This window comes from Apodemus sylvaticus, chromosome 20 (assembly GCF_947179515.1).
Source record: "Apodemus sylvaticus chromosome 20, mApoSyl1.1, whole genome shotgun sequence".
Taxonomy (NCBI): domain Eukaryota; kingdom Metazoa; phylum Chordata; class Mammalia; order Rodentia; family Muridae; genus Apodemus; species Apodemus sylvaticus.
Window position 1 is genome coordinate 40,768,504 of NC_067491.1, and position 25,926 is coordinate 40,794,429.

Below are 25,926 nucleotides of genomic sequence, written 5' to 3' on the forward strand. Positions count from 1 at the left end.
ATTCCTTGTATAATGAACCATGGAAAACACTCCAAACTTAAATCCAATTCTGGGCTTAAAAATCTGCTCTAAAATGTAGTAAAAGTGATCCTGAAGAGAAGAAAGGTTGATAATTTTAAAAATTTTTATTCATTTTGTTTTTATGTATGTATGCATGTAGTATGTATGCATGTAGTATGTATGCATGTAGTATGTATGCATGTAGTATATATGTATTTACATGTGTATGTATGTGCATCTCCACCAGTCTATCTGTGCAGGTGCTGGAAGAGTCCAGAGGGCATTGCATCCCCTGAAGCTAGAGTGACAGGCAGTTGTGAGCTGCCCTGTGGGTGCTGGAAACTCAAGTACTCTTAGACACTGCATTGCCTCTTCAGCTCCCAAATGATATATTTTTAAATTATCTTGCTATTTTTTGAGATTACAATGTAATTACATAATTTCTCCTTTCCTTTTCCTACCTGCAACGCCCCCCCCACATAGCTCTGTGCTCTTTCAGATTCGTAGTCTGTTTTTTCATTCATTGTTGCTACATATACATACATGTTCATGTATCTGTATACATATATGATATGCATATGCACATCCATATACCTACATCCTCCTAAATATGTAAATACAACCTGCTCAGCCTGTATGATGTTATTTCGAATGCATGTTTTTACGGCTGACCATTTGTTGTTGGATAACCAATTGGTGTGCTCTTCCCTGAGGAAGACTACTATTTCTTCTGTTCTCCACATTCCTTAGCTGCCTGTAGGTCTTTGTGCAACATCGAGGGCTCTCGGGCTTTCTCTTTCCACAGTAGTAGCACATCTGTGTTTGACCTTGATCAGCTCAGGTTTAGGCAGTGTTGTCCCAATTGATCTACAAAACAACTCCTGCACCTAAGGCTCAGGGATTGCTGAGGAAAGGAAGAGGGGCTGAAACCATTTAGAGTGAGAGGACCAGGGAATTTGCTGTGTGACTGTGTCTCCTAGGACTGTCAAAAGCTACACCCAGAAAGTCTCACCAACATGGTGCCTAATGATATTTTTAAACTTAGGTGGAGGGAGCCTGCTAGAGAAGGAGATTGCTCAGTGGTTAAAGCCCTAACTGTGCAGACTGAGGATCTGTGTTCAGACCCCAGCACCATGGAAAAGGTACCTTGGCTCGGGAGGGGAGAGACAGGCTACCTCTGGGAGCACGCTAGCCAGTCTAACAGAAAGAACTAGATCCAGATTCGGAGAGAGAGACTGAATCAGTCTCAGTAAAAAAAAAAAAAAAAAAAAAAAAATCAGAGGAGCAAATAGAGGAAGTATGCTTGCGTACCCCAAACAAAACATGCACACACAAACAACAGAACACATATAACATTCCAAAAACAGAAAATCAAAAATTATTTTAAAAAGCATGAATTCATCTCTGTCACATACCTCAGTCAGTGTCAGGAGATTAACATTACAAAGTCCAAGGCTTTAGAGGGGGAAAAATAGTTTGGCAATTCAGTATACAGGGACACAAACTGTTTTGGAGTATATACAAGCCTATTAAGTTTTCCTAATCATATTTAATGATACCTCTTTACCAGGAAAGGCACTAAAGCTGCAGCTCTCAGCCTTGTTTTGAGAAAGGCTGAAATTGCCTTCCCTCGCCTGGGAAGCACCCCCTATTTTCTTGACCCCTCTTTCTAACATGGCACTACTTCCTTTGTAGATTTCCCCCACGGAATGCCTTTCTTGTAGGACCCTCCACAGAGGTGTCTACCCCCCCACACACACACACACATGAAGCCAGGTGTTCAAAGCCCACCCTCTTGGTGCCAAGGATCTGGGTTGTAACTGCTTATGCCTGTGTTAACTTGAGCCAAGGGCTTGTTCGTTTTTGCATCCCTAATAGAGTTCTGGCAATGAATCCTTCTTCAATAATGGATTAATGAATGAATGAATAAATGAATGGGTGAATCTTCCACAAATATGTACAACCTCAAGTGTTAATAATTTAAATGGAGACACAGCATTTAGCACCTGTGTGGGACAACATGGTGTGGAAGAAGAGGAGGAGGAGGAGAAGGAGGATGAGGAGAAGGAGGGAGGAGGAGGGGGAGAGGAGGGGGAGGGGGAGGGGGAGGGGGAGGGGGAGGAGGAAGTTAGGATGTGACAGCCAGAGAATCTTAAGCCATGGTCAACATGACAGAGTCCCCACAGAAAGCACTGTCATTTCTAGAAGTATGGTGGACACGCTGATGTTGGTGAGGCATTGTCAGTGCCTGGCAAGCTCTGACTCGAGGGAGGAGGGACTTGGGATGCGCTCCTTGCTGCCCTGCTCTGTCCTCTGATCTTCATATGTGCACACATAAGCTACACGTGATGATAAGGTGAGCAAAATTTTAAAACCTCTAGATAACTTTCTATATGCCTTGATATAAGCATGAAATGAGCTCTCTCGGTTTTATATATAACCGATAATGTGCTCATTACAAAATAAGTCTCTTAAAAACAAAAAAGAGAAATAGTCTCATCTATAATCCTGTCCTGAAGGACTTTAAATGTGACTAATAGAACATTAGAGAGTCGTTGAATCTAATGTCTATATAAGACATTAAAATATAGAACAAGAATTACTCCAACTATATAAGACATTAAAAGTACAAAAAAGAAAATGAATCATTCCAAAATAAAATTCTGGAGTATTTCTTTCTAATTAAAAAAAAGTCATCTACTCTTAAAAAGAGTATTGATTTCTGTGGGGAACCTGTCACGTTGAACAAGGACCTTTAGGTTCTCTGGTTGTCACATCCTAACTCCCTCGTCCTCCCACACCACGATCCTGTCCTTGACAGGTGCTAAATGTTTGGTTGTCTACATCCTAACAGAGCAGTGCCTAGAATGTTACCGTGCAAGTTACTCAGCAGTGGGGGCCAGACCCTGTTGGATTGGCTGATCCTGTCAGCAGCGAGGGTCTAAGACACAGCTCCACCCTACCACCCTCAATTGCTCTGGGAGGCCTACCTTATAAGTTAGGGACCTCAATTCAGGCCCATCTGGGAGTCACGACTTTAACACAGGAATGGATTTTAGGTCTAGCCGATCTGAAGCAGCATTGGAGACTTTACTGAACATATTAAGGAAGAAGAACAGTGTTCAGAAGCAGGGAAACCACCCTAGAACATGAATATGTGCTTCTCTAAGAGAAAGTCACAGAGAAAAAGACTTATCTAAGCTCAGGTATGGGCTCTTTAAGAGAGCTGGAATTAACTATTCAGTATAGAACACTCTGGTGACTCTCAAGTTACATCTCAAAAGGTTGCTAAGAAACCCTTCTGGATTTCATTTTTTCTCCTTTGATAAATGAGGTGGTTCTGGAGATCAATACCCGATTAATAAGTGACTGACTGACTGTTGCATAAATATGTACAACCTCAGGTGTTAGTCGTTTAAATGGGGAACAACATTTAGCACTGTAGTGAGAATTTTGTTTTGTTTTTTAAAAACCTAGTTAAGTTATGTGATTATGTTTTTGTTTTGATCACAAGGTATGGGATATAGGCTGCTTCAGATTGTCCACAGCTGCTAATTGTGATTTGTCTCATGCTCTAAGAGGGGTGTGATTTTTGAAAGGGTATAAATTCGAGAGCCCCAAGAGGGCCTAAGGAGGATGCTGCTCCCCCTGCTACTGCTGGTTTCTGTTGCTGTAGTTTGTCAAGTGGTCATGAGCAAAGAGACAAAAAGAAGAAATTAGATATCCTGATGATGAAGGTTACACTTGCCCCAAAGTACTTGACTCCTCCAATCAACAAGAAGCAGTCTTATGAGATCTATGCCCCTTTCCTCCTCTAACCTTTCTCACCTACCTGGTGTTGGGAGATTGGAAGGGATTGGGGTGGAGAAGGGTGGTAGATGTAAGAACCCAATAAAGTAATCAGAAAGTACGCTACATAGCACCTGTCAGGGAACACCAAGCATGATATGGAAAGAGATGACCTTTGAGGAATTATAATCTGTAATGGGAAAATCAGGAACCATCAGAGCATTCACAAAAAGTTTAAAATGACCATGCCCTTTCCCTGCAACTGGTGCTTCACACGAGATCTCTAGACATCAGCTGGCTTACTCTAGGGAAGAGAGACAGACTTTGAGCAGTTGGTATTGTGCTGAATTCTTGCACCTTTGCTGGCAGGTGCTTCAACTGGGTGCTTCTTTTCTCCCGTTCTCAAGCTCTCTCTCCTGCCTTAATCTAAGGTTCATATCCAATCTCATCTCATTTGCAAAGCTTGCTTAGCACTTTATTAGCGTCTTTTGCATACAGAGGTTGCATGTGGCACTCTTTTGGACAATGGGGTAGAAAAGGAAGGCCAGCAGCCCTTGCTCCTTGGTCCCTCTGCGCCCCAGCAGAGGACTGGATGGTTGAAGCTGGAGCAGCTCTTTTCAACCATAATCTGTCAAGCATTGGCGTGTTTGTGAGAACAGCCGAGATATGGGTCTTGATGGAACTGAATCAGTCCTGTTACGTGAGAACCATCCACCCCACCTACTTTAGCGACTGTGAAATATTTCTATTACTTACAGTCAAGTCTTTGCATACACTAAATAGAACATAAGCAGTTTTCACATCGCTATGTCTATTATTCTATGACACCATTTTAATGTCTACATTGATAGTACTCTACAAGGGACTTACTGCAATTCAACATGTTACGTATATGACTTTTTCCATTTAATTCTTTTAACAATGGATGGAGATCATCTTTTCATACACAAAAATTTGTATATATCCATAATTGTTTTCTTAGGATAAACTACTGCAGATAGAATTTCTTGGCTAAAGGGCTTAAATACCGTTAAGATCAATGACAATATCCTCGTACAGGGAATGGCATTTTCTTTTTCAATTAAAGAAAAGGCTAAAGCCAAAACTTAATTACGATTTATTTCTTGTGTCTGTTTCTTCCGTTCCCTTTACAACTAGTCACTGGCCCCACTTGTGACAAATGAGTCAGGATGTGGCTTTTGCTGGACGGACAGCTGACTTCAATATTCTCATTCCTTTCTAAACAACGGAGCATTGCCTGGTAAACCACCCCCTCTCTAATCCACACACGTTTTGTAACCCTGAAGCCTAGCCTGGTTTCAGCAGAAGGTCCCTCAAACCAAAATCCATACAGAACACAAGTATGAGCTCAGAGAACAGCTAAAACCCAAACGAATGGGAAATGGACCCCAGAGAGACAAGCTGATCTCTGGGAAGAATTTTAAAGGGGTGGAGAGGAAGAACAGAGAAAGAAAGAAAGAAAGAAAGAAAGAAAGAAAGAAAGAAAGAAAGAAAGAAAGAAAGAAAGAAAGAAAGAAAGAAAGCCAAAGGCAGAGCCCAATGACCCAATGCGGGACACTTGGGCGTCCATCTAACCAAGGTATACCCTGTCCCTAGAGCCCCCTGCCTGGAAAGCCAACCCCCTCCATGTCTGTCAGGGTCTTGCTGGTCCTTCATAGTTATTGCGGATGGGCCAGGTGCTGTTCTTGTGAACCAATCACCTAATGAATAAAGGAGCCAATCACTGGGCGAGTAGGCAGGACCTCCGGGTTTGAGGGAGAAAGAGAGGAAGCAGGAGAGTTAGTTCTCTTTGGAACTAGGACAGCAGAGGGGTAAGATGTAGCTGGTAGAGTTTTCTAGTATCATGGTGGGTCTACAAGGACCTGCCACCGGAGGGATCAGATTTTAATAAGGCTTAAAAGATTAGGTTTTAGTTGTTGCACCCAGAGACTGAGTTAGCGTCATTTGTGAACTAAGTTTGTGTTGCTTTTTCCTTCACTCAGAGGATCATCTAGGATCATCTAGGTTCAAGGTATGGTGGCAAAGCGCGGGTTTGCCTGAGGTGGCCACAAAGGCTGTGGGGGATCTGAAGCGCAGGGATGGCATGGTAGCGGCCTACCAATAAGAACCTAGCAAGCTGGGTGGAGAAATTGTAGAGTTCAGAGTCAGAATTTCCACGAGATAAAAGCAGGTCGGCCATTATCCTGCCGGTCGGTATATGGCTGGCCAGGCTGCCAGGCAGAGGCAAGGATTCAACATGGCTGTTCCAACAGGTCCCCCCAGAGGGATCTTCTCCAGTCACCAACTTTCCTGACCACCATGAGTCTGTCTCCCTGTAGCTTTCTCCAGAGTACCTCCCGACATCTGCCATGGTCTTGAGCACTGACTTTAGGAGCAGCCCAGCCTGAGCTACACAGGAGTGAAAGTCTAGCTTGGACTATGTGAGACCCTGCCTCAACAAACAACAGGAGCAAACTATAAAGACACATAAAGATAGTTTTAAAGAGCCGAAGCAAAGGGAATGGAATGCTCTGTGTCTGTGTCTATTACCTCTTCTCATACCCATGCCTTCTGCAAGTGTGTTAACATATTCCAGAGCAAATCTCAGACCTCTCCCCTCCCCTTTTTACGTTCACAGGAGCCTTGCCCGCACGTCTGTCTGTGCACCACATGTGTGCCTGGTACCCACAGAAGCCGGAAGAGGGTGTTGCATCCTCCGGGATGGAGTTACAGACTTATGTGAGCTACCGTGTGGGCGGGTGCTAAGGATCCTCTGAAAGAGCAGCCAATGGAAATACACAGAACACAGACAAAGAACATGGATGGGGACAAAATGTTGGCATACCCAGGCTGATGGCCGCATGCCACTTTCTCTTTGCTGACCCGAGGGAGTAGGAGGGCTTTCCAGTTAGCCTCTTGAAAATACACAGAGAGCGAGCAAAGCCTTCTGTCCCTGTGGGAAGCTTGGAAACCAAGCAACTGTGAAGAAGCCCAGACTCCAGCCAATAACAAGGCAGGTCCTGAGGACCCCTCTGGCTGACACCGGTAACTCTGCTCCTCACTTGTCTGGTTATGTAATTCCCTTGCTCCTTTCTTTCTAGACCCCTGGACAAAGCCTTGCATTCTGGTTGCCCCACCCCCTACCCCGCCCCTTCCTTTGCCTCACATTAACAAAGGAGGAGCACTCACTACATCGGACTAGTGAGAAGTCACATTTGGTACAGCGGTGGATAACTGAGGAGTCTCTGGGGGGCTGGGAGGGGCACAGGGGGTGTCGGGCATCCTGAGCCCAGCTGGTGATAAAAGCACACATGCAACTGATACTTTCTGAAGCACAGAGCCCGAAAGAGACAGCAAGAAATAAACTAATGGTGCTAATGGATTGGAACGAAGGGGGCTGGAAGCTTCCAGAATGCTGGCGTCTTGACCATTCAGGCACTGAACAACCTCAGACTAAAGCAAAATGCACAAAACAACCCATGAGAACAAGCCGTGAGGTCTGTTACCGTAACAACCCGTTCTTCACTCCTCACTCTTGTCCTTTGTGTGTTCCTTTCCCTAGCTGCAGTCATGGCCGAAGGCAACTTGATACAGCCATGTCCTAGACTTCACCCACACCGCTAGGCTCCCTGAGCTCTGCCTGCCTCCGGGCATCAGAAGGTCCTCGTGCCTCCTCCACCTGCAGTGCTCCCAGAGTCTACTCGCAAGCTTGACTGACTCCTACCTCTGGTGCACATGTTAACTGTCACTTGTCCCCAGAAGCCTGCCGTCTCAGGATGCATCGTGTTTGCTTTTCTAAGGATCTGCCGCCCATCCACTGACAGCCGGTTCCATTTTTTTTCCCTGAGCCTAATGAGCTTGGTGTTTCTTGAGCCTCAGTTTCTGTGCCTGTAAAAGGGGAGAGTAGTAACACCCATCCGTCTATTACTGCACAGCACATGAAACGGCTGTGCCATTTAATCTTGTCCATTTGGTTGGACTGAGTGGTGCCTACGTTACTTCAGTGTATCTCTATGGGATACGCTAACACTGTCCCGGCCATGATGCACTGAGGCCTTGGGAAACATAAAGCAAGATAAACCTTTCCTCCCTTAAGGTGATGTGCTCAGACACGTGTGTGTGTGTGTGTGTGTGTGTGTGTGTGTGTGTGTGTGTGTGTTTTGTATAAACTTGTATGTACGCATGTGTACATACAGGTCCATGCATGTGCATGTACATGTGGAGGCCACAGACAGACACTGGGTATCTTTACTGTTATCCACCTATTTATTCATTCATTCATTCATTCATTCATTCATTCATTCATAGACAGAATAGCTCGCTGGCACTGAAGCTCATGAGGTCGGCTAAGCTGGCTGCCCACTGTGACTCGGGGATCCACATGTCCCAAACCTCCCACACTGGAGTTACAGGGATATACATGCAGCCATGCCTAACATTTTATGTGGCCTCTGGGGATCTGAACTCAGATGTTCGTGTTTGCACAACATGCTTTATCGACTGAGCCTCCCCCCAACCCGCTGCCCCACCCCTTACCTCGATGTTTTATCATGGCAATGAAAACCTGACTAACCCGTTAGCTTAATGAAGATTCTTGGTGCGAGCATAGAAAGCTATAACATTTTGGAAATTGGTATGGGTCTCCCAATTCTAAGAAAGGGCAATGCCCACCCTCATGGTCCTCTAAGGTTAATGGACTCCCACAGCTGGCGGCGGTGAACATGGCAATGACTGTATGACTGTGTCTGTTTCCCTAGGCAGCGTCTATGCTCTCATTTTGTCCTGTGGAAATCAGTGGGGAAAGATGTTGTATCACTCTCGCTTTCCAGAGGCTCGGAACATTCCTACAGTTTGCCCAAGGCTATCCTGCTTGGAGACATTCCTGGGAAAAGATGGTGGTAAATGGCAAGGCAGAGCATCCCCTCTCCGGGAGCTCATGAACACCCTGCAGCCCATCTTCTCTGAAACTCCTGTTCTAGACCTTGTATCGAGGAAAAATGAATTGTGCGGAGACAGGCAGAGATTTATGTCCCCCACGGGGCTGAGAGTTTACGGGAGTAAACTGTGTCAGCAAGAATTCTGGAGGAATCCTTGCAGCCTGGGAACAGGTTGTAAATCTTCAAGGTCCCACTAGACATTGTTTCCTTGGCAACTTAAGTCACAAGGCTGATTGAAGACTCTTGGCCCAAGTGAATATTATGCACATGGCATAAATACGGATAAATCCGGAGCCGAGAAAAGCTGAGGGAGACGGCCAGACCTCAGCCACCAGCAAGGATGGGGCAGCCCCTGGCAGTCTGTGAGGGTGGCCCCCTCCTGAGCTACTGTCCAAGCAGAGACAAAAGAGCTGATCAGATGCCCAAAGGAGGCCAACTGAGAGTAAAGGGGAGAGAGAGCGGGGCTTTGGCCTGATATCAGGATGGCTGTGGAAACAGGGAGGCGTAACTGTGGGGCTCGCAGGATATCTGTCTCCCACTGAGCAGAGTGGGAGATGACACGGATGTGGAAAAAAATACCCCTCTGCAGAAACAAATCTTGTGATTGGGCCACAAACCGAATAAGCCAGGAAGATGTGCTCAGCAAACCGAGAGCCAGCCAGCATGCGCTCTGCTGTACTGTGTGGGCAAAGCCAGGGACCACCTGGGAGTGGAGGAGACCAGCCAAAGTAGTTTCCATGGCGAACACTCCCAAGCAAAGGCTGGGTGTGTGGCGTGTCCAGAGAAGAAGCCTGCTGAGGAGTTTAAGCTGTGGCAGTCTCCACACAATGACTGAAATGAGCTGCCCTTCCAGAGCCACCAAGACAGGAGAGAGCCACCAAACACAGCTGCAGAAACTGGTGGAGGTCAGGGTCTGGGCGAGGCTGGAGAACTCTCCACTCTGACACCACCCAACTTAAAGCTATCAAGGGGCTAAGGAACGGTGCCAGGCTGCTCCTAAAGGTTCAGGAGGCAGGCCCCTCACGTGAACAAAGTTAATTTTGCTTTAAATGAAGGATGAGAGGATTGGTTCTCTTTTAAACACATTATTGGTGACGTATAAAGGAAATGTCACACACACGCCCACAAGGTAAATCAATCTCTATCTCTCTGTCTCTATCTCTGTTTCTCTCTCTCTCAGACACCAGACACACAGACACATACACACACACACACACACACACTATAAGGTAAATCAATCTGTCTCTGTCTCTGTCTCTGTCTCTGTCTCTCTCTCTCTCTCTCTCTCACACACACACACACACTACCCACAAGGCAAATCTCTCACCACAAAGGCAGAAAGAGAGAGATCTAATATGCATTATCACATCTTCCTGAAGACACAGTAACATGTCTTCTTACAATCCCAGTCTCCACTGGAAATTTCAGGCAAGATATAATAGCAGAAAAATTTGCTCAAAAATTTCGAGTGACTTTTGGCCACCCATCTCCTTTCCTGTAGGTCAGTAGAGATGAGAGAAGTGTTTGGCTACATGCAGTAGGGTGAACCTCATTAAGAAGGGCTCTGGAAGACAGTCTGCGTCTCCAGAGAGAGAGAGAGAGCGCGCCCTGGGACACTTCAGGTACTCACATGTACTCACATGTACTCGCATGTACTCCACATGTACTCACATGTACTCCACATGTACTCACATGTACTCACATGTATTCCACATGTACTCACATGTACTCCACATGTACTCACATGTACTCACATGTACTCCACATGTACTCACATGTACTCACATGTATTCCACATGTACTCACATGTACTCCACATGTACTCACATGTACTCACATGTACTCCACATGTACTCACATGTATTCCACATGTACTTCACATGTACTCAATGTATTCCACATGTACTCACATGTACTCCACATGTACTCACATGTACTCACATGTATTCCACATGTACTCACATGTATTCCATAGACCAGCCTACCTTTAGGATCTGATTTGGTTGACCAGACCAGACACTGAATTCTATTGCAGTCTCACGCTACATCCATCTAAACACAAAGCAACAGCTCTTCATTCCTGCATGGAAATGCAGACGCATCCTGCGCTGCCTGCTCCGCATCTTCTCTGTGCAGCTACAGTTTTAGACACAGAGAAGAATTTTCCTGAAGTTCAGATGGCTTCTTGAGAGTTCCACTTGTCTTTTCCTGGAACAAGAGAAGGGACTCTAAGCTTTTTCTGTAAGATCTAATTCTCCTGTTCCAAGGGGGGGAGGGTACAGGGAGCAAAGGAACCTACGTGGTTTATAACCAGAAAGACCTGGATCCAAAGTCAGGCAACACCCTGTTTGTAGCTGGTCATCCTGAGGAGTCATCTGGACCCTGGAGAAAAACAGTAGTTTCCTCGCAGGGTTGTGACGAGGATTAAATGGCATGGAAAACCTCCCAGCATGCTGTAGGCACTTGGGAGATGGCGGCTATTTCTGTTGCTGCTGCGACAGTCAGGTCTGTGATCAGGGTCTGGCTTTTCCTCTCATTGCACCAGATTTCCTGGCTTGGCAAATGCGAGGATACTGACTTCGGGAGCACTGAGTGGTGGGAGCACCCAATAGTAGGAACACCCATGGGAGCACCCAGTAGTCAGAGCACCCGAGTGGTGGGAGCACCCAGTGGTGGGAGCACCCAGTGGTGATAGCACCGAGTGGTGGATGATGAATGCAGAGCAGGCTGCCTCAGCTAACGGCTCCCCCCACCCCCCCTCTACCTCTGCACTTGTTTTGTTTGCAGGAGTCACATAGATCCTAACAGCTGTGAAACTTAGCCATCTAGAAGACCACCACTTGAGTGTAGATGAGGGCCTGGCACTGTGGGCAGGCCCTGAAAGCCACCCCTCTGACATGATTAAGCAGAGAAGACACCCACAGGCTACAGCAGGGTCTGTTACAGGTGCGTGGGAAACCCAACACGTTCTCTGTGGGCCTAACTTCCCACCTATTCAGGTGACAAATATTTACTCAGTACACACCACGTGCCAGGTATATTAGGTGCTAAGACACAGAGCTCAAAACAGGTTCCTGCCCTGTGGTGGGAGGGGACAGAGAGACACATGCTGCTATGGTGGCATACACCCCGAGTGCTCGCAAGACATCTGCACGGGGGGGGGGGGCAGACATATGCACGCCCCTTGTGTCCAGCATTCCTATAGAGCTTCCATAGTAAACATAGAGTCTACATAGAGACTACATAGTAGACATACATATGTCTACATAGTAGTCATGGAGTCTACATACTAAACACATGGGTTATCTGAAAGCAGGAGGAAAACAAACATAAAAGGAAAAGTCTCAAGTTGCAGTGGTAGACAAATGATTTAATAATTATCCAAACGATCCTTTGAGCGTCCAGATTCAAAAAGGTCAAGAGAACTTTGCTGGGAAGAAGACTTGGGGTTCCTGATATAGAGAAGGGATGGGTACCCCCACTGCCTTTCTGAGAAAGGGACACTTAGGCTGGGGCTGCACCCCTCCACAATGCTGGCTTAATAACAGGGGTGTAAGCTTGTACACTGTCTTTACAGCGCCCCCTGGTGACGCTGGTAAATCAGTATTCAAAAATGGCTACTAATCGTCAAGTTATGGAGAGGATCGACAATCAGAAGCAGTCCCTATTTGAAGACAGTGCAAGAGACCCAGGTCTGGAAAAGCCAGTCTTTCCCTAAACATTTGTATCATCCTGTCAGTGTGGCCAGAAAGCAGAGGGAGAGAGAAACACCCCGCTGAGCAGATACACACCTCAGAGGACATCATTAAAGTTCCCATTTCTACAAAGTCCTCAGTTACCATGGCCAACAGCACCATGGAAAGGGCCCACGAGCATCCATCCTCATCCAGGCCCAGCTTCAGAGCAAAGCCTCTGGACCCCAGCATCTTCTGCTCCGGCCTGTCTTCTCAGTGTCTTCTCTGCCTCCCTCTGAAGGCCAGTCCTTCTCTAGGACTGGTGGCCAGTGATGGTCAGTGACTGGTACTTTAGTTCAAGTTTATGATGATTTTGAGCTTTTCACGAATTCCCTTTTCAGGTCCCAGATCCAAACAGATCTTGCTTAGAGGTTTTTGCCTTTTTAGAAGCATCAGGCAACAGGCTGATGTGAGTGAGACTGGGGATTGCCCTCACTGGAAATCTGTCTTCTTTTTAGACATCAGAGCAACTCGGAAAAATTCTCCTTGAAAACTGCTCTCCTGGTCAGGATCCATATTTCAATTCTGGACCGTGGCTGGGGTGAAGGGGGTCGGCGAGACTCCCCAGGAGTCCTCCTCAAAACATGTCAGCTTAGGAACTGAAGAGAGAGATTTCCTCGTTCATCTAATCAGTTCTAGACAAGAAAACTAGAGGATTCTGCTGAGAAAGTACCCCTCTGGTGCTGCAAAAATCTGTCTACATCCATCAAATTAACTCAAGATTCTAACGTTACACTTCACATTGTTTTATATGAATACCACCATGGCAGGTTTAAATGCCGAGGACCCAAGACTCCTACCATCATTTCAAAACAGCCTGGCAGATGGAGTATCTTCCCCCCCCCCCCAACAGTGTCCCCAGTCCTTGGAGGGGACACCAGGAGTGACAGGCTTCAACCACTGCCCCCACCTTCAGACTGGGGCTTTCAGTAGGAAACTGTGATGGTCTGAACTGCTGTGAGCGGGGTTTGCATTTCTCAAACTAAAAGAATAAGTAACGTGAGGGTTTCTGGGAGCAGATAGGAGAATAGGCATGTGGTGATTAATTTGCCTGCACCACCACATGTGAGGTAATTAAAGGATAAGTGCAAAGTAGCAACGACCATATTAAAAACCACAGTGACAACAACACCCCACTAACTTCATCAGTAAGATTAACCCAAGCCTCTTTTTTTTTTTTTTTTTTTTTTGCCTACTGGATAGGCAGCACTAAATTCTTTCCTGTGTGGGAGAGCGCATATGAGAACAGATGCTGGTGGGAGGACAGACTGCTACATTCTTTCGGAAAGGAATCTGAAATCCCGTTTGAGATGCTTTTTAAAAGGAGTATACTCTATGATTGTACAATCTCACTTCCAGGGAATGTATCCCAACAAAGCACACGCACACAAAAGCGTGTGCAGAGATCATCTTTGTAACGGCGCCTGTTATGGTTGTAAGTTGTAAAGAACCACATGGTCATTGCAGTCTACGATGCACTCCTAAGCAGTCACTGAAATGGGGAGCTACTTGGACTCAGAGACACATTCACAACATGTTATTAACGGGACAAGGAGATGACATGTATATATGTGTCCAGTGATTCTATATTCAATCAGCAGTATGCATACAGAACAAATATAAATTAAAAATGCCAGCCCCCACCCCACCCCCGGGACAGCCTTCTGCTGGACTGTTGTCGGAGCAACAAGACGGTGGGAACTGAATCTCCCAGCTCCTTCTTACAGCCAAGGCCAAGCACCTGCTCACTTGTGTGTGTGTCCCTGTAGCGCAGTGGGTTGTGACCGCCTGGGGGGATTTGAACGACCCTTTCACAGGGGTTGCCTGAGACCTCCCGAAAACACAGATATTTACATCACGATTCCTAACAGTAGCAAAATTAGTTAGGAAGAAGCAATGAAAATAATTTTATGATGGGGGGGCACCACAACATGAGGGATTTTATAAAAGGGTCGCGGCTTTAGGAAGGCTGCGAAGCGCTGCTTCTGTGGCATTGTTACTGGGCCGTACCTCTGGTGCTCTCTGAGAGCTGAGAGCTGAGAGCTGTTGAAAACTCATTGTGAGCTGTGGAACTGGTTCGGGCCAGTGTGCAACAAAGGCAGACTGCACCAACTGTACCACAGTAGTGATTCTCTACAGATGGGCCCACTTCCTAGCTCCCGCCTGCGCACCTCTATGTCCTAAGCTTTTCTTATAATGATCCTATAATGAATATGTGTGTTGTAAAAATCGAACAGGAAACAACCGTTGCACAGACAGCACTGCTGCCACCTGCTGGCCAATACAGAGAACAGCCGCGGCGAGTTAAGGTGGGCCCCCACAGCAGGCTGAGGGTGACCTAGGCTCTGCTCTCAGATTTCCAGCTGTTTCCGCCTGGATTTAGGGACGTTTTGCAATGGATAACAATCTTAACTGTAGCAGGCTTCTTTTACAATGTTACTTTGAAAAAAATTCCACCTTCCAGAAGCAAAATCTGGTTTCGTACCTTAGTCTAAGTGCTAGGGGAAAAAATCACATTTCATGCTACCTGGAACAAGGTCTGTCTGTCAGATACTTTAAGGACTGTGACTCCTCTAAGCCCCTCCTCCAAACGCATTTATTAAGAGCTGGTGAGATGCAACCACAGTTGATTTTGTTTCCCTGGGTCCTCAAGATGGAAGGAGAAAACCAATCTCGAAATTTATCCTCTCTCTCTCTCTCTCTCTCTCTCTCTCTCTCTCACTCACACACACACATACACGCACACGTGTGTGTGTGTGTGTGTGTGCGTGTGCGTGCGTGCGCGCGCGCGCGCAGAATGCAATTTAAAATATTTTTAAAGATATATTAAGATCTGCATAGGGTCCAGTCTTAGCATTACCCACCTGAGCCTTTTCTGTCACTCGGTGGCAATCCCACAATACCTTCACTAACATCTGTTGCCACAATGCTATAGTGTTCCCTGTGCCGCGTAGAGAAATCCCTCACTAATGTGTCACCAATTATGATAGTTAAGGGAGTCCTTCCCAGGAACCACCACTGAGCAAAAAACTTTCTAACTTTTCATTCACACTTTCTTTAAAAGTCACATATTTTATTTGTAGAAATTTTTATTTTATGAGCATAGCTCTTTTACCTGCATGTATTTATGTGCACGGCATGCCTGGGGCCTACAGAGGTCACACCTGGATGCTAGAATCTCCTGAGATGGAGTTTCTAGATGGCTGTGGGCCACTGTGTCGGGTGCTGGGAGTTGAACCCAGGTTTTCAGGAGATCTCAACCATTGGCACCATTTCTAGAGCAACGGAACCCCCACATTGTATCTTATTTTTAATCATGTGTTCCGTTCCTGCAGCCGTGAGCAGCCTGACCTAGGTGCTAGAAGCTGAACTCAGGTCACCCACAAGAGCAGAACGAGCTCCTCTGAGTCTTCCATCCCAGGGCTTCTCGGGGCTGCGAGATGATCAGCGTCTTCCCCAGGGTGTGTCACCTTCTTGGGTCTCGGTCAAGTTGCCCCTTCAGTGAGATTTTCCTTAACTTCTCCACCCACACTTAAGCATGTCCCCCTGTTCAGTCCTCAAGGATGTGCTCTTCCATTACATCTCCCATTTTAGCTTCTGTGCACTGATGTGAATAGACAGGAACACATCCCAGTCACACACTCACCACCCCCTCCATGATGTCTGGCATTTGCCGCAGCTGCCCCATGGCACCCAGTGCGGATTCCCTGCATGAAGGGGGTTGTTAACGTTTGGTGTGTGGTTAAGATTTGGAAATCAGCAGGACTGGCTGCTTGGCTACGTGTCTGTTCTTCGGATGCTTTTTTGTCCGGCGGTTACTGGAGCTGAGAAAGGGATCAGGCCATAAAGCCCAGCGCTCTCCCTATCTACTGAGTTCCCCACAGAGCCCTAAGTTTCACACAAACGCAAGCTCAGCGGTGACACAGAAAAAGCAGCAGTTACACCAGGTGTCGGGACTGACTTCTTCCATGCTCAGGCTGGAAAGCAGCACCAGACATTTGGAAATTTCCACAGATGACAGCCTGTCTCTCCTCTGTAAACTCCTGCTTGCCTTTCTCCTCCGAAGACCAGGAGCCCAAGCCTCCAAGTTCTCATCTGTCTTCTAGGTACCCTAACCTCAGATCCTTCCAGCCCAGGTCTGTCTCCAGGGGAAGACCCTGCAGGGACACCTCCCACCTGTTTGTCCCTTATACAACAATAGGCAAACGTACTAATTAATTAGCATCTCTTTCATTAAAAATACGGTTCTTGGGATCCTTGTTTAAAATGAACAATTCCCTATTATTTTTTTTAGAAAGGATATTTTCTATAACACACATACATTTGTATTAGGGTCCTTAAGACACCCCACACATACACTCATGAACATATAGACATATGCACATAATCATGCACACACAGAGACAGTAACAACATACACACACACACTCACACACACACACTGAATTCCCTGCTCCTTTTATTATTTATAAAGGAAAACACGATTGTACCGGAATGTGTTAAATTCCCTTCCTGCAGAGGATGGCCACACATAGTGGACTCCAGGCTGAGCCTGCCCAGAGGAGCTCTGCTCCTCCAGGTCACCATGGACACCGAATGGAGCGGAGAGAACCACAGAGTCACCGAAGGCATGCTTGTGATCCGATCGCTGATTTTGAAAAAGGCAATTTTAATATCAAAAAGGACATGCTTTCAGAGTGACTTGAGTGAGTTTAGCTTACAAGTCTTTGTCTGCTTTCATAACTCTGTCACAGGCTCACACCAGCTCAGAAATGGGATCCCAGGAAGCCTTAGCCAAGAAATATGGTTCTAGAAATGCGGTGAGGAAGAGCAGGGGAAAACCAGACAGAGGAAAGTCACCCCTAGTTTCCGCCTGGAACCAAGTGGTTCCAAGTTGTAGACCTTTCGAGAATCGCCGGTAGCACAAAGATTACCTCAATATTTTATCAGATAGACTTACTTGATTTTACCTTACTTAGTTATTCATTTGTTTGTTTGTTTTTTAAAGACAGGGTTTCTCTGTCTAGCCTGGCTGTCCTGGAATTCACTCTGTAGTCCCTTGAACACAGAGATTTACCTGCCTCTGTCTCTTGACTGTTGGGACTAAAGGTGTGTGTCACCAAGCCCAGCTACTTGGTTTTAATTTAAATTGAAGGCTGGGATCACTTCCCTGGGGAAGCATCAGTATTTCTTGTCATGAATGAAGGACATGAAACACATGAAAATAAAATCATATTACTACATCCTGTCTAGTGTTGCTTGCTGAAGACTAACCAATCTCTCTCTCTCTCTCTCTCTCTCTCTCTCTCTCTCTGTGTGTGTGTGTGTGTGTGTTTCCCTACTTTCTTGAATCTCTATCACCTATCTATATCCACCTATATCATTATCTGGCTATCATCTACCTATTTATCATCTATCTATCATCTATCTGTCTATCATCTATCTATCACCTATCATCTATCTATCATTCATATATATATATACATATATATATATATATATATATATATATATATATATTATCATCATCATCATAATCATCAACCTACTTATCCATCCATTCATCGTCTATCTCTCTTTTTAGACTGGCAGGTGTTATAGCCATTGCCCAAAACACGTTTTCTTTTTGACAAAATCAGAAGAATTAAAAGTAAATGGAAAATAAATTCCTTCTGCACAAGGTGGTACAATATTATCAAGATCTGCAGGCAGGCCCATCTGCAACCATTTCTGGCAGTTCACAGCTCAGTTCGGAACAACACACTCAAAGACACCGTAGTAGCTGAAGCCACAGCATTCGGGATACTTACTTTCTGTATCTGGAACCACACAGAAAACCAGAATAAAGCGATGGATTCCATGGTGAGTGCTGAGACACAGAGTAAATAAATAGTCACACAATGTTTGATTGTGCTCTGTCTTTGTATGTGCATGCATACACATGAAGTATATGTATGTGAATAAATACACACCTCTATCCATACAGACACACATGTTCATGTACACATTTGATAAGTGCTATAAAGGAAAGTAGGAATGGGTTAGGAAAGCACTGAATGCAGCTATGACAATCAGGCTGAGACCGGAAGGAAGGAAGTGACTCAGTGTGTTCAAAGGTCAAAGTCACATACTTTGTATGAGTCAAAGATCAGGACTCACACAGGGTTATACTTAGTGTTCTAAGCAGAGTTAACTACAGTGTGTGTGGAAGGGTTTGGCTCCTTTAAGATGCTGAAGGATGGATATTCTACAGATATTCCTTTACATTGGTTCGTAGCAGTGTTTCCTTAAAGAGAAATCCATCTTTTGTTTATTTTCACACACAGTACCAGTTCAGTCTCTTGGCTATCACACAGAGAGAGGGTTCCGTCTCTCCAGCACAAGACAGCCCTTAAGTATCAGTGGAGAGATCAAGCAGCAGTCCTGTGCACTGGAGGCCGGTACGCACCCCTCTTTGAAGGCAAGGAGACCCTCTGGTGTCTGTTACGGAATTCAAATTACTTTCTCTTCCTCTCACCTGAACGTGGAGTGTTGGTTGCTTGTTCATTTATTAGTTTCCTCTTGTTTCTCCACTTCAGCTGTCTCTCCGGACAACGCCCAGGGAACTTTGTTCAGACCTGAGTTCTACGAGAGCTGAGAAACTACAAATCCATGCCACCAATAATATTTATTTCTTCTTGCATGTCTGTTTCTTGCACTTGGACAGCAAGTCCCCTTTGCAAGGGTCGGCTTGGGACTTTTTGCAAAAGATGCAGCTACAAGGAAGGCAATGGAATTCCAGTCCACACAAGTAGGAAAAAAACACAGTATTTGCTATGGAAATCAATCTCGCATTCATTTGGAAGAGACATGGGGACGTCAGATCTCTTGTCAGATGCAAGAAATCTGCTCAGGAGTCCTTCAGCTGCAGGCTCAGATTCCCCTGAGGGAGATGAGGTTGCAGGATGCCCATGTGCAGGCTAAGGGAGGGGTAAGGGGGTGGGGGGAGGGGGAGAGGGAAGATTGGGGGGAATGGGAAGGGGGAGGGGGAAGGTGGGGGGAATGGGAAGGAGGAGGGGGAGGGGGAGGGGGAGGGGAGGGGGAAGGGAAGGTGGGGGGAGGCTCTGTGACACAAAACTCAGTCTCTGGAAGTGAGGTGGGTAAAGAAAGCGTCACACACAGGATGGAGAATTCCAAGAGGAAAGTAGGCGCCTCTCTCCATATGATGACTAGAAAGGAAGCGGCCATTGAGATCACGTGTCTCTGCCTACCCAGCTCCTTGGAAGAGAGCAGGGGCTCATTGGGAATATTTCTAGTGTTTCTTACAGCTCTAGTTGCAGAAGTAACAGGAAAGGGGTTTAGCTTCCCAAGTCCCCGCTAATGTTTTCTCCTCCCCCAGCCTTTCTCCTCTGTGGCTGCCATATTGCCTACTATGCCTCTGAGCTGAAGACTGAGGAAGAGCAGAGGGGCTGCTGGAGCGTCACAGCTGATGTGTCTGAGGTAGGCGGGCAAAGACGTTGACATGGCGGAGTGTGGGCTGAGGGCTTTATGGTGCTCTCTTTCTTAGTTTCTGTGGTGGTTGAATGAGAAGTATCTCCCATGGTCTAGGGCATTTGAACCCTTGGTCCTTGGTTGGTGGCACTGTTTGGGACAGTTTAGGAGGTGTGGCTTTGTTAGGGGAAATATCTCACCGAGGGTGGGGCTTTCAGAGTAAAAAAAAAAAAAAAAAAAAACAATGCCTGCATGCAGTCTTGCTGTCCCTACTGCCAGGGACCTGAACACTCTGGAACCAGAAGCCAAAATAAATGATTTCTTCCGCAAGTTGCCTTTGTCATGCTAATCTGTCACAGCAACTGAAAAATGAGTCATGCAGCTTCCTAAAGCCTCTTCATGCTTTGTCAGAAGAAATAACGTTCAGAAAAGTTCTTCAAATCTAAGCAGGACAACCCCGAAACGGCAGCGAAACACAGCATATTTTCCTGGTAGATGGAGGGCATCAGCCTCCCGTGGCATGCCCCCCTCACAGAAGCCTGTAGGGCATCGTCTGTGCTGTTAGACAAGTTCTGAAGGCAGGGGCCAGGCCTGCTCACCTGTTACCTCCTCCCTGGCTGACATAACAACCTATAAATTCAGCAGTCAACAAATTATGCATGGATTTGGCCCTTGAAAATAACCCTGGGAGAGGTTGAACTTCTTGGGGCCAGAATGTGGGCACACATGGCCTCTGCTTGTTCTACAGGGTCCTGGTTTTCTCCAGTGAATGTGAAAACATTTTTTTTTCAGAAAGTTATTAAAGCTTTATGTTGGACTGAGAAAGAATCACAGAAGCTCACCCAAATCTTACTCCATACACTTGGAATCTCAAGTCCACAGAAGCTTCATGGCACAGTCAAAGTCACTTGGCTGGCGAGAAAGCCAGCACAGGACATCTCTGTTTCTCCACCAAATGTTCTCCCTCCCTTCTTCCCTCCCTTCTTTCTCCTCCCTCCCTCCTTCTTTCTTTCTTTCTTTCTTTCTTTCTTTCTTTTTCTTTTTCTTTCCTTTTTTCCTTCCTTCCTTCCTTCCTTCCTTCCTTCCTTCCTTCCTTTCTTTCTTCCTTCCTTCCTTCCTTTCTTTCTTTTCTTTCTTTTTCTTTTTCTTTCCTTTTTTCCTTCCTTCCTTCCTTCCTTCCTTCCTTCCTTCCTTCCTTCCTTTCTTTCTTTCTTTCTTTCTTCCTTCCTTCCTTTCTTTCTTTCTTTCTTTCTTTTCTTTCTTTTTCTTTCCTTTTTTCCTTCCTTCTTTCCTTCCTTCCTTCCTTCCTTCCTTCCTTCCTTCCTTCCTTTCTTTCTTTCTTTCTTTCTTTCTTTCTTTCTTTCTTTCTTTCTTTCTTTCTTTCTTTCTTTCTTTCTTTCTTTCTTTGTCTCTCTCTCTCACTCTACCCTTGACTTCCTCCCAAAGACACTAACACCTTCAAAGGCTCCAAGCCTAACCTAAAAGCAAACCCTGCTGTCAAGTGAACTTATCTCTGTAAGCAACATCATCTGAGAAAGTACCAGTTGTCTCAAAGCCACTAAGTAGAGGACCCTGTTGCCTTGACGACAGAACACCCACATGCCCCAAGAGTAGGTGGTTCTCTGTACTGGCCACCAGGAAAGGGGTGGGGCTTCACCTTCATCAAGGTGACACAGTGGCCACCACACGGGGAAGGTGGATGAGCCCATTAGCTTCTCAAGAAACAAGGGGGCTTGCGAGGTGTTTTCTGTGGCCTCCCCTCCCACCAAACATTTCCCAGTGTGGGACCGTCAAACTCTGTTTTATGGAAAAGTCAAACACTACAAAGAGACTATTGAAAACAAATCTCCATGTAACTGCTATCCAGCTTTAATAATTACGGGCTCGTGATTATATTCTGAGCTGTTACCTCCCTCCCCACAGGGAATTCTGAAGCAATCCACAAGTGAATAACTATGCATCTCGAAGACATAAAGACTCATTTTAAAAAGCATAATCATATAACTATTATCATGCCTGAAATTTTGATGACAAATCCTTATTATACCCACTAATCTTTTTGGTGTTCCAGTATCAATGATTATCTCACACTGTTTCAGACACCATACATTATACTGATACATTGCATTGGTTTATAATACACCAGGGGAGAGATATTACACAAGTTATCATTTTATTAGCAAATGAAAGCCTGGGGTTGGGAAGTAGCTTAATGAAGGTGATTATCCTAGTTAGGAATACTATTGCCAGCATGGTGACTGAAGCAGTTTGTGGAGGAAAGGGTTTGTCTGGCTTACACTTCATCACTTTTGCTTGTTAATAAAGGACGTTAGGTCTGTAACTGAAACAGGGCAGTTCCTGGAGGCAGGAGCTGATGCAGAGGCCATGGAGGAGTGCTGCTCACTGGCTTGCTTCCCCTGGCTTGCTCAGCCTGCTTCCTTATAGAACACAGGACCTCCAGCCCAGGGGTGGCCCCACCCACAATGGGCTGGGCCTTCATGCATCAGTCATTAATTAAGAAAATGTCCTGAAGGCCTAACTACAGCCTGATCTTATGAAGGCATTTTCTCAGTCGAGGCTTCCTCTTCTCCAGCTTGTGTCAAGTTGACATGAAACCAGCCAGCACAGTGGCTGAGGTAGGATTTGAACCTAGAACTCCCCACCTGTGCCGTCCACACCCCCAAGGCTACAATGTTCTTTCATTGTCTAGCATGCTCCCTGGTTCCAAAGCATATGCAAAAGCTATATCTCCTCTAGTTTAAGAACTAGTAGGTACCTTTCAAGGTCTGAGAGAGACTGTGTGTCTCTATGAGAGAGACATGCTTAGATCCCAAGAACAGCTATGTTGGTGTCTTCAAATGCATCAACTTCCCTAGACCTTGTCTGGAGCCAGAGTTCTTGAGGCTTTCCTAGAAAGCCTTCTACCCACAACCCTCATTAACACCACTTGGATCTGTGGGCTCTAGCACACCAGTTCCTGAGGGACCAATCCCTGGTCTCCAGGTAGAACATCCTAAACCACTAGGAAAATGGCAGATTTTCAGAGCTCCCGCTGGACATGAATGGTAAACCTGAATTGCAAATCGGAGGCAAGATGAATAAAGGGTTTATTTAGGAAGGTGTAGGGATGCAGGGACACCTCAAGAAAGGCACAGAACGGCCAGGCAGTGTTGGCACACGCCTTTAATCCCAGCACTTGGGAGGCAGAGGCAGGCGGATTTCTGAGTTCGAGGCCAGCCTGGTCTACAGAGTGAGTTCCAGGACAGCCAGGGCTACACAGAGAAACCTTGTCTTGAAGAAAAAAAAAAAAAACAGCACAGAACCTTAGGACTCATAATATCCAGCACTGAGAGGGTAAATCTGGGGATAGTCACCTGACCCAGAAAGATACTTGCCTCCCTGGGGAGCTGCAGTCAGGAGAACTCTGCAGTCAGGAGAACCAGAGGTGCTCAGGAGGCTGAGGAGACTGCATCAGTCCCATGCTGCCCACTCTGTTGTCTCCTGTTGACCTCCCTGCGGGCTGACTTCTGGAAACTAAAGGCTGAGGGAACCTGTTCATAGCCTCAGACAAATCACTCTCCCAGAGTTCAGAGTGTGCTGGAAAAGGTAGACCAAGGGAACTTGTTCTGCGTTAAGAGGGCACCGCCATCCACCTGATTACACCGAATGGCCCGTCCCATGATGACCCACGTGACCGCACTGAGCAAAGCTTAGCCAGAGCATTTGGTAACACTGAGAGATCCAGTTTCTCATCCCAGTCAAGGCTCAGCCCCTTCTCTGCCGCTGCCTTGGGTTCTGTGGGCTCAGGTTAGTGACCGTAACCAGATCTCTCTCCTGTTGTTGCCATCTTGGGTAAATCCAACCCTGCACAGCCCTACGCGATCTGCTCCTGCCAGCCGCTCTAATTTGACCAAAGTGGACCATTCTGCTAGGCCCCTGAAGCACTGAGCTCTTTGCTTTATCCTTTGAAAAGCTAAGCTCAGCCAGGCATGGTGACATACAGCTGCAATGCCACCGTTCAGGAGGACTGCCATGATGCTGCGGCCAGCCCGGGTTCTGTGACAAGACTCTGCCTCAAACAGAACAAACCTCCCTATCTTCGAGACTTTGCATGCATTCTTTCTTCTACATGTTATTCCCATAGTTATAAACTCTGCAGACAACATCCCTGGCTGCCTGAACTTCCCTCTAACCCAGCTGTTCACCGATGAAATACCCTGGTTTCAAGTCTCCATAGCACTTACTACTACTCTCAGTTCTGTCAGTTCTGTCTGTTTGTGGGGGACAGAAGCTCCTCCTTCCTCTGCCCAGCCCCCAGCATGGACCATAGTTGAGCTGGAGGAGCTGAAGGATGTAGGGCCCCTCACAGCACATTTCTCCCCAAGCTCAGGCCTCAGTTTCCCCAAACACCTGAGTGAGGCCCTCCTTCCGAGTGTACCAGCTTCTCTTGTTCATGGCTTTTTCAAACTACAAAGATAGCACAGTCTCCTTGTGGAGAAGTTAGAAATTTACAAACGATACACACTGAAGATGAAAATAATCTAGAGGCAGCAGCTGCCAAATTGCTTTTTATGCAAATATTTATCATACAAAATTGGAGCCATTCTATTTTTCATTGATTTGTGACCCACGCTTTTTATCCAACCAGGTGGCTTGAGCATTGTACGGGCATCATTACCTCCTCCGAAACTCAACATTTCAAGGATCACTGTGGTATGTCACCGCATAGCCAAACAAGGGTGTCAGTAACTGGTCTCTTGTTAAAAGATATTTCATTTTTTTCTTTGGCTATTATGGAAAGATAACAATCTGCTGTGCTACACATGCTGTCATTATTACATCATCCAGATGGAGTCCTATAAGTGGCCATGTTCTGCAAATGCAAACAAATTGGAGTTCTCGTAACTACTGCAAAATGCTCTGTAGAGCAAGAGTGCCGATCAATACTTGAGCACACTAGTGTTTAAGAATGTGTATCCTGTTCTTCCTTTGCAAGCATTGGAAGCTTGTACCTTTTAAAGATCTGTAATTCTGTGCTGTAACTTCCTCTCAGTGAGGTAGCTCTTCTGTGGAGCACACATTTCTGCAGACTGTCTTTCACCTTAGCAGTGCGATGGCGTTTACTGTGGTGTGTGGCAGAAGGACTGGGTGATTTCTATCAAGAGGAACAAGGAAAACGCTTTGAGCTATGTGAGCGAGCGTGGCTCTTCTGGATTCTAGGGCACTCTGGTCCGGTTGATGTTCCTGCCTTAGAAACAGTGCCTTCTGCCTCGTGAGACGCCGATGACCTGAACATCCACTTGCTGTTTGGTGGGGAGCCCTGAGTGCATGTCCGGCCAGACTTGGCTTCCCTCCCACTCAGCATCAGCGGAGGAGGTATTAAAAGTACTAATTTGGGCTTACATGATGTTTGCTGCTGCGAGTGCAACTAATTAATGTTTTAACAGCAGAATAACAAGTCCTCAGATTTCCCTTGGCAAAGCAAAACCGAGAGTAAACAGCACGCTGGACCGATCTGAGGCCCCCAGACCTGCCAACTGGAAAGATGCAGTCACCAGAGGGAGCTGACCCAGAATCGGTGCTCAGCGTTTAACCCAGTGACGTCATTGTCATTCTAGAGAGATGCTTGTTGACATTCCGGAGAGATGCTTGTTCTCGGGTGACCAGTGCACAGACCTCGACCTGTCAGCCCTCAGGAATCCCTCGGGAATGAGACAACTCCTTGTTTGTGGGTGTGGTCCTGGGGCGTCGTCTCTTGACAGATGATGAACACCTATTATTCATCTGACAGAGAGCAAAGAGATAATGGGAGGCTGAGATTTCTGGACCCCCCCCCAGTGTCTTTGTGTGTGTGTGTGTGTGTGTGTGTATGTGTGTGTGTATGTGTATGTGTGTGTGTGTATGTGTGTGTGTATGTGTGTATGTGTGTGTGTATATGTATGTGTATGTGTGTATGTGTGTGTGTATGTGTGTGTGTGTGTGTGCATGTGTATGTG

General features: G+C 46.2%; 1 protein-coding gene across 4 annotated transcripts in view; it reads right to left on the reverse strand.

Moving 5' to 3' along the window:
• The window catches only part of Tmcc3 (transmembrane and coiled-coil domain family 3), a 281,954-nt gene that overhangs the window by 166,287 nt on the left and 89,741 nt on the right, over window positions 1-25,926 (reverse strand). Inside the window, exon 2 of one of the 4 annotated variants that reach the window (XM_052165549.1) lies at window positions 10,712-10,934. The exons of the other annotated variants lie outside the window; for them this stretch is intronic. The gene's annotated coding sequence lies outside the window, so the exon portion shown is untranslated. The remainder of the gene's footprint in view (window positions 1-10,711; window positions 10,935-25,926) is intronic. 4 annotated transcript variants of the gene reach the window in all.